The sequence below is a fragment of the Hibiscus syriacus genome, unplaced genomic scaffold (assembly GCF_006381635.1).
Source record: "Hibiscus syriacus cultivar Baekdansim isolate YM2019G1 unplaced genomic scaffold, ASM638163v2 tig00110812_pilon, whole genome shotgun sequence".
NCBI classification, from domain to species: Eukaryota; Viridiplantae; Streptophyta; class Magnoliopsida; order Malvales; family Malvaceae; genus Hibiscus; species Hibiscus syriacus.
In genome coordinates, this window is record NW_024062870.1 from 454,232 (window position 1) to 461,578 (window position 7,347).

At 34.3% G+C, this 7,347-nt stretch overlaps 2 long non-coding RNA genes and 1 pseudogene across 2 annotated transcripts; 1 reads left to right on the top strand and 2 right to left on the bottom strand.

Moving 5' to 3' along the window:
• Positions 1–619: 619 nt before the first annotated feature.
• LOC120141593 lies at positions 620–1,059 on the bottom strand. Its single transcript, XR_005517783.1, has 3 exons — positions 1,006–1,059; positions 762–825; positions 620–637 (listed from the first exon to the last, which is right to left on the bottom strand). It is a non-coding gene; the product is annotated as an uncharacterized LOC120141593 (long non-coding RNA).
• A 9-nt stretch (positions 1,060–1,068) lies between these two features.
• LOC120141594 lies at positions 1,069–1,539 on the bottom strand. The gene is made up of 3 exons (XR_005517784.1): positions 1,421–1,539; positions 1,267–1,294; positions 1,069–1,155 (listed from the first exon to the last, which is right to left on the bottom strand). It is a non-coding gene; the product is annotated as an uncharacterized LOC120141594 (long non-coding RNA).
• A 2,012-nt stretch (positions 1,540–3,551) lies between these two features.
• Positions 3,552–6,445, top strand: LOC120141651 (annotated as a pseudogene).
• Positions 6,446–7,347: the final 902 nt, after the last annotated feature.

A 7,347-nucleotide genomic window follows, 5' to 3' on the forward strand; every position in this document is an offset into this window, starting at 1 on the left:
GGAACGGTGAAGCTCAATTATGTTTCAACGAAGAATCAGTTAGCATATATTCTCACCAAAGCACTTCCAGATTACCTTTGATGAGATTATATCCAAGTTGGGTCTTTTCAACATTTACTCCCCAACTTGAGGGGGAGTGTAGGTTATGCAATAGATAAGGTAGTATTTTAATATAACACTAACTCTTAGAAAGTTAGATAGATAAGGATAATTACTAAGTAGTTTACTTCTAATAGAAAACTTACTCTTAACTTTCTTATAAAAAGATGTATTTTCACCATTTCACAATATATAATAAAAAAAGTTCCTTTTCTTCTCCACTATATTGTTTACTCTTTATCAACAGTTTTTGTTCCACAAGCCTGTCAAACAAGCAAACATAGATCCATTTCGCCATAGCATCTCTTGCGTCACTGGCCTAAATTACAAGTTAACTAATGAATTATAATATTGTCAACGAGTGCATCACAGCAAATATAAAGGATGAAAGAATATTTTTTTTAACCAAGTACAGGACAAACCTGCTGCGGTGTAAACTTTTAACAATACTACCCTTGTCAGCATCGATTTTATTAGTGATAATGGTGAAAAAATTCAATATGAAGTTTAATGTCGGAAGTCACCTTTTCCAGAAGAACTATCCATAAGTGTTGTGGTGAATCACATAACACAAAATCGATCAGTCACCAGGATTATCTAATATTATTATACTACAATGTATCAAGTAATAATAGCAATCTTTTCTTTTTCAACACGCTTACAAGTTTGAATCTTCGCACCAGATATCTCCCCCAGTTCAGTAAAATTAATTTCCACAAGTTTCCCCTGCATCAATTTAGCATAACAGAGTAATTAGTAAGGCGCGCTTTCTGAGCTATAGCAGATATGAAATACATAAACTAAAGTAGAAACTCCTTCACTAAGGTCAGCACAGATTTTTTCAGCCATGAGACATATATATACTTTAGCAGAGAACAAGTTGAAATATATAAGGAAAAGAATCACAAATCTGCTAGCGTTGTCATTCCCAAATGCTTCAAGTATACAACTTGCCTGAAGGAGTTGAATTCTATCTCATCATTGACACCTCCAACAGAAACCAGCTACTGCATAGCAAATTTTGCTGTCTCGGTTTTCCCAGCTCCATATTCCCCACTGCAGAATAAATTTATATTACGTAAGTACACAATTCATAAAACAAAAACTATGACACACAGTAATATTACATTATCATATAAAACTGAAAATATTGAACATCCAACTAACCTTATGATCAGAGACTGATTTACTCAACCTGCAAAATGTTCATTATAACGGTAACGAGAAAATCAGAAACAAGTTGTTGTAACACCATGAGCAATTTCTCACTAGTTTATTGTAACTTAAGCAAATGAAAAGAGAGAGAGAATGGTTTCATCACCATTCATCATCTCATTATAAGCAGTGTCTGCTATAGCAAAAACATGAGGGCTGTCAGTAGCTTTCTGTTTTAAGCCGTGACAAGATCCTTCCCATAAATTCCGACATCTTTAAATGGGTTGACTGCAATCAAAATTGCACCTTCTGTACTCTACCGCAGAAAATGTATAATGAAGCCTGGCAGTAGAGATGTCATCATTAACAAGTGCATGGCCACGGCTTTTATCCCGCTTACATATATCATATCTTGAGAATATCTGCACTTGAGATTGTGAAGAACTGAGAATTTCTGGGTTTGCAGGAAACATGTGGCTGGAAGAGTCGAGACTTTTGCAACCTATAACAATGATATAGTATAAATCATGCACCAACCAACAAAAAGGAACGGTCGAGACTAATGAACAATTTCAGAAATCATGAAAATTACAGTTTCATTGCCAAGGGAGACAAATGATTCTTCCCCTGATGTAGCTTCTATAACTCCAGGTGCCCACACCCCACGGGATTGCCGGCACCAAACACGAAGTTTCTGAAACCAAATCCTCCCTCAATAAATGGATTTACTATGACAATCCTAAACCCATATAAACAAAAACACCCCTAAGCAATAATATATACTATATATGAAAAATAGAACACATTAATTCAGCTAGTACCAACCCCAAAAAGCAAAGAAAACATAACTTTTCATGGATATATCATATATCAAACCTTACACACAAGAGGTAAAGAGACATCCTAAACACTCAAAAAGTTGATTAAAGCACACTAAAGCTTAGTTTTTTATTGTTGTTGGGTTGAAAAATAATTTTGAGAAGTACACTGAAACAAAGTGGTTTTGTTAATTTAAATGTTTGATCTACAAAAGTGTTATGGGAAGTTAGCAGCTTTATTTAAAGCTTCGAAAGAGAATTCATTTGCGAAACACTAGTTGAATTTCGAGTCAGTCGAGTTATTCGGTTTTTCGAATTTAAACCCGAGTTGAATTTTGCAATTCAAATAATTTGAATAAACCGAATTATAAATTACTGTAAATATCACTTAGATCCCCGACAGTTTTAAAATATACAAATTTGTCATTCTCAACAAAAAAATTTTTAAAAAAAAAAATCCAAGTAATTTATAAAAATATAAAAAAATAAAATATATAGAATTCTTAAAAACTAAATAAAAATCAAATACCATCCCTTAAAGGTTTCAACTAGGGGGTAAACGAGCCGAATCGAGCTCGAGTATTGTTGAGCTCGACTCGAAAACTCTGCAATGGATCTAGACTCACTCAAAACCTCACGAACTTAAAATTTTCAAGCTCGACTCGAACTCAAAATCCTGAACTGAAGCTCGTGAACAGCTCGAAAAGGCTCGAAATAAAGAAAAAAAAATCTTAAACTTAACTCGATTGAAGCCTCAAACTCAAACCTGAACATTAAATACATGAAAACTTTACTGCATTTTTTAAAAAAAAAATCACACATAATGTTAATATTACTAATATTTATTTTTAAAAAACAAAATTTTAATATTTATTTTCGAGCTGCTCACAAGTTTTTCGAGTCGAGTATAAAGTAGCTCGTTTCAGCTCGTTAGGAACTCAAGTCGAGTCCTTCGATCCAATATTTATCGAGCTTTGACCAAATCAATCTCGAATACTCGTTTGTCTCGTCTCATTTACGATCCTCCAACTTCCAACTTCAACTGTCAAACCTCGTTTTATATTATATGTATATTATATTATACATATAATATATATTAATATATACGATGAGCTTTCAGTTCTCGGCTTGTTATTTACTGCACTATCAAATAAATGCGGTAAATATTTTATATATTATACATATGTATATATATAGAGTTAATCAAATTACAACAAAACAAAGTTTTAACATGTTCTCTAACTGGAAAAAATTAATTCAATTTGATTTGAATTTTATTAAATTTTGTTAATTTAAAAAATATTTAAAACTAATTAATTATAAAATATGATTAGTTAATTTAATTAACTTATTTTTTCAATAGATTAATTTGAATACTACAGCAGGTAACCACTGTCTTCTTCCATTAGAATAAATGCTTTTGATCTTAAATTATGATTTTCCTAATAGTTAACTCAGTTGTAAGTTACTTCACAAGTGATGGGTTTTTTGTTTTATAATATTTTGAGTTCATATCTGTATTTTTAGTGACAAACTTGGTTGCAATTGACTCTGCAAAGGCTTTAACTGGAGATAATATTTTTTGGTGAGCTTAATGTTTCTTCTATTTGTTATCTTTGCAAGTTCATTTCCTTGGATGTAAGGAGCTGCTTCACTTTACACTTTGGCTGATGGAAATCCTGGAGATTGGTTTGGAGGTCTACTCTATTCAGCTGGCCAGCAAGCTAATGAAGCTGTTCAGGGACAGTATCAGCCTTGAGTTTTACTAGTCGTTCCTTGTTCCCCCCTTAGAATCTGTAGCTATTTAGTGGTTGATGTCCATATATGTCTATTTATTTTTTGGCTTTTGCAGTTTGGCTGTGATTTTTGGGGCTGGTTTGTAACAAGCATTTCTCCATGTACACCAAATGTTCTGCCATTGACGCTTGGATACATTGGTAAGTAGAACGAGAACTTTCCCCAAATGTCAACTGTTCTTCTACTTTCTTGCATGACCCACTCTTGCTTGATGCAGATCTTTTGAGTCTGATTCGAACCTTCCAGGTGCATTTGGTTCTGGCAAGGGCAGAACCGAGGTAATAGCATGTTACCGCATTGCGCAGTACATCTTCTTTACTGCATTTATTAGATTCCCGATAGAACCTTTTGTTCTTCATTGAATCGAACTTGTATGAATATTTGTAATTGCTAGCTCCTATCATTATATAATTGAAACAAGTAAACTTTCAAAAACATTTCGGCTCATAGGTGACCTAAAATCAAAGGCCAATAAGTTATATATATAGGTTCAGGTTGAGTTGTCAGCAGTGCTGATGCAGCCTGTTCCTTATTTTCTTTACCTTTTAATTAAGTTTATTATTATAGCTGACCCCATTTATCTTCTGAACTTGTCCATAATAGCTAGTATAGCATGTGTACCATGTCCGTGTAGCTAAATCCTATGTTGCTCCAACTCTTCATTTTTCTTGGAAGTATCTATGTTTGGCGCCCATATTCTACTGGGTATAAGAATGCGATTCTCCAAAGACCTTCCAAATACATGGAAAAACACACACATCCGAGTCTAAATATTATAGGCTAAATCTGATTGAAACATATATTGGTCCTTCCTCTCTTACATGTGTGACACACAATTACAAATGCAATCATGGATGTACAAGTGTTCATACTAAAATGACTTGGGTTCTTTTATGTTCAGGTCATTGTGATTCGGTGTCTTTCTCACTAGGATTAGCAACTACTCTGGCAGTCCTCGGTGTAGCAGCCTCCTTCGCTGGGAAGGTATATGGACAGATAGGGCAAGGGTTGCCATTGCCTGCTTCTGGTTTGGCTGTTATTATGGGTCTTAATCTACTTGAGGTATTCAATCAAGCAACTAATGTTGTTATTTGATTTAGCAGCTTTTTTCTTGGGTTAAATATCCCATTGATTGTATTTAATATTTGTCATCAATCATATAGTTTCTATTTGTTTGTATGGAAGGATTCTTACACTACTGTTCCTTCGAATTTCACATTTTCTCAGTGTGTATGAAACTCCATGTTTCTGTCCTTCATATTGCCATCCATGTTTTTTTTTTTCCCATGTTTTCTAATCATTTTTCCATTGCCGGGATCTTACAAGTTACCGGTATCATTGTATGCCTTATTGTTTCTGTCTGAATTACACAGTTTACAACTTTAGATTAGATGGCTTCAAATACTGTGCAGAATGGCTAACCAGATTAGCAATGTCATAGTCAACCATATATCAGAGTTTCCTGCTCTAGACGTTTACAATCTAATTATTCTTACTATGCTCCAAACTAACATTACAGGTCGTCGAGTTACAACTTCCCTCTTCTTCAACAATTTTGATCCCCGTGCTGCAGCTGCCAACTTCCCATCAGGTAAAGACTCGATTATTTTCCCCTACTGAACAAAAGTTAATTTATGCATGAATCTAAAGACTCGATTATTTCCCCTACTGAACAAAAGTTAATTATATGCATGATCTATAAAATGTTTAAAAGGTGCTAATTTCAAATTTGTTTCATATTTTAGATGTGCAAGCATATTTAGCCGAGCTTACATTTGCATTAGCCCTCACCTTGCAGCACACCAGTGCTGGCCACTTTGCTGGGATACGTAGCCACATCCAAGGTAAACTGATGGATAAAGAGACTGAATAGCTGTTCAAATGAATAAACCTTCGAGTCTATACAAGAATGAATCGATTAATTTGGCATAAATCCAATAATAATTTATTGCTACCGTATAACATGATCCACTATAGGAGGCAGCTTACTCTTGACATACACACCGGCTACGTTACTCCTTTCCTTCTTGCTGCTTCTTTTGCCGAAGCATTGCAGGTATGCACAAAACCATTTGTTCAGAACTGAATCCTGTTGGCCGTTTTGTTATTGACATACATCTGTTGTTCGAACTTCATAACTAATTGCTGCCACCTGTCCTTACTCCTTTCTTTTACTGCTAATTTACTTCAATTATTTTTTTTCCTCAAAATTCAACTCATTATATGGATACTGGCAGAGTCTGCTGTCGTTCAGGAAGTTCTCTGCATGGATCAACCCAGTGAGGTACTCTCTTAGCCACCCTGTTAAGTAATATTACTTCGCTACAGGGAACCTTCAGCATGTATTTCTTTGCTGTAATTGCTTAGATTTCCCATAATTGATGTGTGGGAGACGGTTAAAACCTGATTTCTTTCACAGTGGCGCTCTTCTACTCGGTGGGGGTGTATATATTTGGATAGGCTTTTCCCAGCCACAATGGCGATGTAAAGGAATGCTATTCTCCGTTGTAAGATAAAAACAAGTTAAAATTGAAAGACAATATAAGTAATGTTGGTATGTTGCCAGCATTTCCTGTTCTTTCTCTTTTACATATCTTGACTTAATGAACTTAAATTTCTCTTTTACAAATATAGATAAATGGCATCTATATAATGAACTCTGTCATTGAATTGTTTTAAAGACCGTAGCATGCTTTAAAAGATGTATTACCAAAGACATTTATATCAAGGAAAAATATCAAAATGTGTATTAAATCACTCGGTAGAATTAATATTTATTTCTTTAACGTCTATTAGGCTTCATTTGATATGAAAGATGGAAATTTTGTTAAACAAGTAGTTAAAATTCACACCGACAAAACTCGGCAAATAACGTTGTTCAAAAGAAATGTGTTTGAACGAGAATGATTAGTACAATTCAATCTAAACTTGTATATTTATTAAATACTTGGCAAACATCTATGTACATGACAATGAAGCCATAACCCAAATATGGTGTACTAAAAATAAAATAAAAGCTGAAATTGCTCCATTTACATATAGTTTACAAATGTCCCCAGAAAGAGGGTTATTTTTCAGTAAAATAATTCTTTTTTTAGGTTTTGTATGACGGAAGCAAACATTCACCTGGTTGTCTCAACTCAGCGTTTTGTGAACAACCCTTGTGTCAATGATGAAAAATCATATAACCCTTTCCTGGTTGTGGAGTGTTCGTCGATGAAACTGGGGAAGCCGATTGAGGCTTGCTTGATCCATTGGTTGCAGTACCACTTGCTGGGGTAACTTGCCCCAATGCATAAAAGCTGCAAGAAAAGAATTGGCAAAAGTTAGGATCATGGAACTACTTATTGGTGTAACATATGTTAATGCCACATATGTTCATGGAAAAGTAGAAACAAAACCAAGAATAAAGAGATTAAATATGTACCTGGATGATGCAACATTGTTTCCCACTTTTGTCTTTCCCATCTGTATTGTC